We start from the raw sequence: 7,438 nt of genomic DNA, 5'->3' as shown, positions 1-7,438 counted from the left end.
GACCGTCGTGAGACAGGTTAGTTTTACCCTACTGATGACTGTGTCGTTGCGATAGTAATCCTGCTCAGTACGAGAGGAACCGCAGGTTCGGGACATTTGGTTCACGCACTCGGCCGAGCGGCCGGTGGTGCGAAGCTACCATCCGTGGGATTAAGCCTGAACGCCTCTAAGGCCGAATCCCGTCTAGCCATTGTGGCAACGATATCGCTAAGGAGTCCCGAGGGTCGAAAGGCTCGAAAATACGTGACTTTACTAGGCGCGGTCGACCCACGTGGCGCCGCGCCGTACGGGCCCAACTTGTTTGCCGGACGGGGCACTCGGGCGGCGCTGTCTGGGATCTGTTCCGGCGCCGCCCTGCCCCTACCGGTCGACCATGGGTGTCTATAGTTCGATGTCGGGACTCGGAATCGTCTGTAGACGACTTAGGTACCGGGCGGGGTGTTGTACTCGGTAGAGCAGTTGCCACGCTGCGATCTGTTGAGACTCAGCCCTAGCTTGGGGGATTCGTCTTGTCGCGAGACGAGACCCCCAGGGGCTGGTCGCCAACAGGGGCACGTGTGGGCTGCTTTTTGCTTATGCTCTGTACGGCGTATCGGTCTGGCCGGGCGCGCCGCACCCAGGGCGCTGCATTGGGTGCGGCGGACGGCGGCGTATCGGTTGGCGGGCCCCCTGCCGCCTGCGCGGGCGCTGCGATGGGTGCCGCCTCCGTGCGCGCGGCGGGGGAGGCGGCGCCGGCCGGGCGCCTTGTGTTCTGCCGCGCTACAGCGTATCGCTTTGGCGACGGGCGATGGGTGCCGCGATGGGTGCCGGACGGTCGATGTCGGCCCACCGGCCGGCGCGCCGCGCGGAGGCGGCGTCGTCGGGCGGGTGTCGGGCGGTCGACGGTACGTTGTCGCCGTCCCCCACCCGTCGTGTGGTAACATAGCGTCCACCGCAGTACGGTGACCTACAATACCCCTACACCATGGATGTGAAATAAAATATAATAACACATGATGCTCCGCAAGAAAATAGACTTGGGATAGGGTGTGTCGTTGGCAAGTCCCCGGGGCGGCTAGTGTGGGTGGTGATAAGTCCGTAGTGGGCGAGGTATGACGACGATGCCGCCATCTATGCGAATGTGACGCAACGACATTGACATCGAGCCCAGAAACGGCACCTCCATCTACAGGGATCCGACGGAACTACGCCAACCATGCCGGCAAAACAGTATCGCCATCTATGAAAATACGGCGAAACCACATGCAATACCTCCATCTATGCGAATCTGACAACACTACGTCCGCCATGCCGAGCGCACCGCAAAACATACCGCCATCTGTAGGTCTCCCGCAACATGACCTCCTGCAACGACGATACCGTCATCTATGAGACGCCAAGCCGACTAAGACAGCCATGGGCCCACAGTGCCCTTCTTTCGACCCCACCCACAAAGCCTGCATCCTCTGTCGACAACAGCACCCCAACGCCAGCGCCTCTGCCGCACGAAGTCGTGGACCGGCAATCACTCCACCTGCACCCGTTCGTGCCCCACCCCAACCGCCCAACCCCGCAACTCCAGCGGATGAACGGCGGACTTTGCTCGCACGCGCAATGTGCAATCCACCCCTATAACGTGCGTTTCATGAAGAGTTATGTCCAATATGCGACATTCCCGCTGTCCCTATACATGAGCTGCGAGCTGTACCACTTACGAGCTACAGACGCGATCGCGTTGCTCTCTGTACGAATGCAGATGCCTCAGCGGTCAGCTAGGAGGCGCTCCATCCATGTCGGTACCGGTGAGCGTTGCACTCGCAGTCGCAAAAACGTACGGCAAGTATATTACTCGGAAGAGTCAATGACAGTCCAAGCCCCCCTGCGTGGGAAGAGTCTTTCTAGGCCATGACCCACCGGAAGGGCGCAGCGTCCCCCACCCCAGACATGTGACGTCACACTATCGGTATTGACGACTAGACTGATTCCTTATAATCATTTGCCATACACCGGTGGAAGCTGCCGAGACGAGTAACTACATGGCGGCCTCGCCGTGTCACTAATGTACAGAGATACAACAGTTTCGACTGGAACCGGATGAAACGTATACACGGCGCTGATTAGTAATAGATAGAGCCATCAAAATACAGATAATGTATACAACTGTCCGTATACATGCTGAAAGACTCTGCTCACAATCACAACCACACGTCAGCCAGACACTCTTATCACGCACTACTCTCTGCCTGTAACAGGCACAGAGACAATATGTAAGCACCAGCATGGAACAACACCCAGTGCATCCTCTCCGCCACATTAGACTATCCACACTATCATAACCAGACCGGGAGGTCCACTCACAAAACAGAATATCCCACCCTTCCGACAACCACCATTGCTCAGCTAAGCCACCAACACCCACACATGTCCTACACAGGGGTACACCCAACATCACAATACTGCCTCCTGTCACAGCACACAAACAATGGCAGGAATGAAAGACACAGGTCTGCCACAAGCATGGAATCAGAGCGCCGCCTGTTATGAGCCAAAGGTGCACCCTGACGTGGCAAATCAGATGATGCCGCAGTCATTTACTTACGATAATCACAATCAACAAACCGGCCCCCCCCCCCCCCCCCAAAAACACCTTTCCTTACAACAATGTGTACCTTAACCTAACCCGTATTGTGCCTTAACCTAACCCGTATTGTGCCTTAACCTAACCCGTATTGTGCCTTAACCTAACCCGTATTGTCCCTTAACCTAACCCGTATTGTGCCTTAACCTAACCCGTATTGTGCCTTAACCTAACCCGTATTGTGCCTTAACCTAACCCGTATTGTGCCTTAACCTAACCCGTATTGTGCCTTAACCTAACCCACGTTGTGCCTTAACCTAACCCACGTTGTGCCTTAACCTAACCCACGTTGTGCCTTAACCTAACCCACGTTGTGCCTTAACCTAACCCACGTTGTGCCTTAACCTAACCCGTATTGTGCCTTAACCTAACCCGTATTGTGCCTTAACCTAACCCGTATTGTGCCTTAACCTAACCCGTATTGTGCCTTAACCTAACCCGTATTGTGCCTTAACCTAACCCGTATTGTGCCTTAACCTAACCCGTATTGTGCCTTAACCTAACCCGTATTGTGCCTTAACCTAACCCGTATTGTGCCTTAACCTAACCCACGTTGTGCCTTAACCTAACCCACGTTGTGCCTTAACCTAACCCACGTTGTGCCTTAACCTAACCCACGTTGTGCCTTAACCTAACCCACGTTGTGCCTTAACCTAACCCACGTTGTGCCTTAACCTAACCCACGTTGTGCCTTAACCTAACCCACGTTGTGCCTTAACCTAACCCATATTGTGCCTTAACCTAACCCATATTGTGCCTTAACCTAACCCATATTGTGCCTTAACCTAACCCATATTGTGCCTTAACCTAACCCATATTGTGCCTTAACCTAACCCATATTGTGCCTTAACCTAACCCATATTGTGCCTTAACCTAACCCATATTGTGCCTTAACCTAACCCATATTGTGCCTTAACCTAACCCATATTGTGCCTTAACCTAACCCATATTGTGCCTTAACCTAACCCGTATTGTGCCTTAACCTAACCCGTATTGTGCCTTAACCTAACCCGTATTGTGCCTTAACCTAACCCGTATTGTACCTTAACCTAACCCGTATTGTGCCTTAACCTAACCCGTATTGTGCCTTAACCTAACCCGTATTGTGCCTTAACCTAACCCGTATTGTGCCTTAACCTAACCCGTATTGTGCCTTAACCTAACCCGTATTGTGCCTTAACCTAACCCGTATTGTGCCTTAACCTAACCCGTATTGTGCCTTAACCTAACCCGTATTGTGCCTTAACCTAACCCGTATTGTGCCTTAACCTAACCCGTATTGTGCCTTAACCTAACCCGTATTGTGCCTTAACCTAACCCGTATTGTGCCTTAACCTAACCCACGTTGTGCCTTAACCTAACCCACGTTGTGCCTTAACCTAACCCACGTTGTGCCTTAACCTAACCCACGTTGTGCCTTAACCTAACCCACGTTGTGCCTTAACCTAACCCACGTTGTGCCTTAACCTAACCCACGTTGTGCCTTAACCTAACCCACGTTGTGCCTTAACCTAACCCACGTTGTGCCTTAACCTAACCCACGTTGTGCCTTAACCTAACCCACATTGTGCCTTAACCTAACCCATATTGTGCCTTAACCTAACCCATATTGTGCCTTAACCTAACCCATATTGTGCCTTAACCTAACCCATATTGTGCCTTAACCTAACCCATATTGTGCCTTAACCTAACCCATATTGTGCCTTAACCTAACCCATATTGTGCCTTAACCTAACCCATATTGTGCCTTAACCTAACCCATATTGTGCCTTAACCTAACCCATATTGTGCCTTAACCTAACCCATATTGTGCCTTAACCTAACCCATATTGTGCCTTAACCTAACCCATATTGTGCCTTAACCTAACCCATATTGTGCCTTAACCTAACCCATATTGTGCCTTAACCTAACCCATATTGTGCCTAACCTAACCCATATTGTGCCTTAACCTAACCCATATTGTGCCTTAACCTAACCCATATTGTGCCTTAACCTAACCCATATTGTGCCTTAACCTAACCCATATTGTGCCTTAACCTAACCCATATTGTGCCTTAACCTAACCCATATTGTGCCTTAACCTAACCCATATTGTGCCTTAACCTAACCCATATTGTGCCTTAACCTAACCCATATTGTGCCTTAACCTAACCCATATTGTGCCTTAACCTAACCTATATTGCGCCTTAACCTAACCCATGTTGCGCCTTAACCTAACCTATGTTGCGCCTTAACCTAACCTATGTTGCGCCTTAACCTAACCTACGTTGCGCCTTAACCTAACCTATATTGCGCCTTAACCTAACCTATATTGCGCCTTAACCTAACCTATATTGCGCCTTAACCTAACCTATATTGCGCCTTAACCTAACCTATATTGCGCCTTAACCTAACCTATATTGCGCCTTAACCTAACCCACGTTGCGCCTTAACCTAACCCACGTTGCGCCTTAACCCAACCCACGTTGCGCCTTAACCCAACCCACGTTGCGCCTTAACCCAACCCACGTTGCGCCTTAACCCAACCCACGTTGGGCCTTAACCCAACCCACGTTGCGCCTTAACCCAACCCACGTTGGGCCTTAACCCAACACACGTTGGGCCTTAACCCAACACACGTTGGGCCTTAACCCAACACACGTTGGGCCTTAACCCAACACACGTTGGGCCTTAACCCAACACACGTTGGGCCTTAACCCAACACACGTTGGGCCTTAACCCAACACACGTTGGGCCTTAACCCAACACACGTTGGGCCTTAACCCAACACACGTTGGGCCTTAACCCAACACACGTTGGGCCTTAACCCAACACACGTTGGGCCTTAACCCAACACACGTTGGGCCTTAACCCAACACACGTTGGGCCTTAACCCAACACACGTTGGGCCTTAACCCAACACACGTTGGGCCTTAACCCGCTCTGTAATTGTCATACGACGCGTTAAATTAGTGTAGTGTTGCCTAACTGCAACCCCCGCAATATAGTTTGCTACTCGCACTGCCTGGTCCCCAGTGTATCGCTTCATGTTAAACACCTTGCAGCGATACACTGTAATGTGGATGGCAGCAGGACGTACATGCTCAATGCCCTTCGCAGTTGTTCATTGGCATTCGCATGGCGAAGCACTTAGCCTACGCTGTGGTACGGCCTGTGTCAACTGTCCGCTGATGTTGTACGTCCAAATCACACACTGTACTGCACATTGGTCCTCATGTACTGAATGATACATCGTGGTACATGTGACCGTACAACGACTGCGCCAACAACGGCGAACCATGCGGTCCAACTGTTGTGCACTCAGCTATGTGTCGTCTCCCTATAAGAGCCGGATTGCAGTGTGGTATGCCCTGGATGGCGATCAGCATGAGCCGTCTGTTGATGTAGTGGCGCGTGTTGTCAGACGTAGTCGTCTCTTCTCACACACCGTGACAGCATGGTGCACTGCGTTCCACATCTGCGACATGCGACAGAGGCCGGTTGACAGTCGTTCGCGCAATGGACATCGCATACGTACGGGGGCCACCTTCCACGTGTTCGCGAAGCGTGCACATGTTGTTGCGTGTATGTGGGCAGACATAGTGTGTCGTGACACCTGACACAGGCATGCAACAATCGTTGAATTTGCAAATGGCGATGGACGTCTACGTTTGCTGGTGACGTTACGCAAATGAACAACTGGTAAACCGTTGTGGTGCGGTTGTTCTCGCTAGAGGTGAATCAGTGATGGCGACGATCGGTTGAGCTACCAACCGGTTGTTTCAGCGATACCCACCATGCCCACGAACGTGAATGGCATGTGGGTGTGAAGCGATACGCGGCGGTGGCTGGGTGGGACCGTCCCCGGCCGGTGAGGGGGGGCCTCCCGGCGTGCTGGCCGCGCGGTGCGTGGGCGCACGCGCTACAGCCGGCTGGTGGGGGCGGCCAGTGGCAGGCGCGCCGGCCGACGGAGGCGGCAGGCGGCGCAGCTGCGCGCCGGCGCACCCTGCACGCGGCGCCGTGCGGCCAAAGTAGGTCCTCGCGGGCCCGGTGCGAAGCGCGGTGGACATCTGCAGTGTGCTGGTCCGATTGAGGACTGTGTGCGCTGAGGATGCGCCGCCGCCCGGCGCTCGGCGCCGCGACGCCGTCTGCTGCTCGGTCGCCTCTGCGGTTCTCGCAGGTGGTTTGTATCGCAGCTGTGCGGACGTGTTGGCGCGTGCGCTGTGCTGGGAGAGTTCGCTTCGGCACCCAAGTGGGGCTTTTGTCCTTCTGTGGCGCTGGCGTTGGAGCTGCCGGCCACCGTAGGTGGCGCGTGTTGTCTCCCGCCGGCAATGCCACGACAGCACGCTCCCGGGCCTCTGTCGGCAGCGGCAAGCTCAGTTGGGAGCACGGGTGGTCGCACCTAAAGCGTCTACTCGCCAAACTCCGGGCGATTGCGCCTCTCTCGAACCCGACCAAGTACTTAGGACGGCGCTGCGCGCCGCCGGGACCTGAGAGGGTTTCGAGGTGTATCGTGCAGGGGAGCTCAGCCTCCTCCTGTTTGCAGAATAATTGAGCGGACGCTTGCGTGTTCGCGCGGGCCCCCGGGACACACTCCCGGGCGGCCGGCTGCTCAGCTCTAGTTGACGCAGCTCCCTGGTTGATCCTGCCAGTAGTCATATGCTTGTCTCAAAGATTAAGCCATGCATGTCTCAGTACAAGCCGCATTAAGGTGAAACCGCGAATGGCTCATTAAATCAGTTATGGTTCCTTAGATCGTACCCACGTTACTTGGATAACTGTGGTAATTCTAGAGCTAATACATGCAAACAGAGTCCCGACCAGAGATGGAAGGGACGCTT

At 53.7% G+C, this 7,438-nt stretch overlaps 1 non-coding gene across 1 annotated transcript in view; it reads left to right on the top strand.

Moving 5' to 3' along the window:
* Positions 1–7,229: 7,229 nt before the first annotated feature.
* Positions 7,230–7,438, top strand: part of LOC124560975 — a 1,910-nt gene continuing 1,701 nt past the window's right edge. The window contains exon 1 of the ribosomal RNA XR_006969448.1: positions 7,230–7,438. This exon is cut by the window's right edge and continues 1,701 nt beyond it. This is a non-coding gene — a ribosomal RNA (small subunit ribosomal RNA).

The sequence above is a fragment of the Schistocerca americana genome, unplaced genomic scaffold (genome assembly GCF_021461395.2).
Source record: "Schistocerca americana isolate TAMUIC-IGC-003095 unplaced genomic scaffold, iqSchAmer2.1 HiC_scaffold_1121, whole genome shotgun sequence".
Taxonomy (NCBI): domain Eukaryota; kingdom Metazoa; phylum Arthropoda; class Insecta; order Orthoptera; family Acrididae; genus Schistocerca; species Schistocerca americana.
The sequence above is the reverse complement of the archived record's forward strand: the minus strand, read 5'-3'. Positions and strand labels throughout refer to the sequence as shown.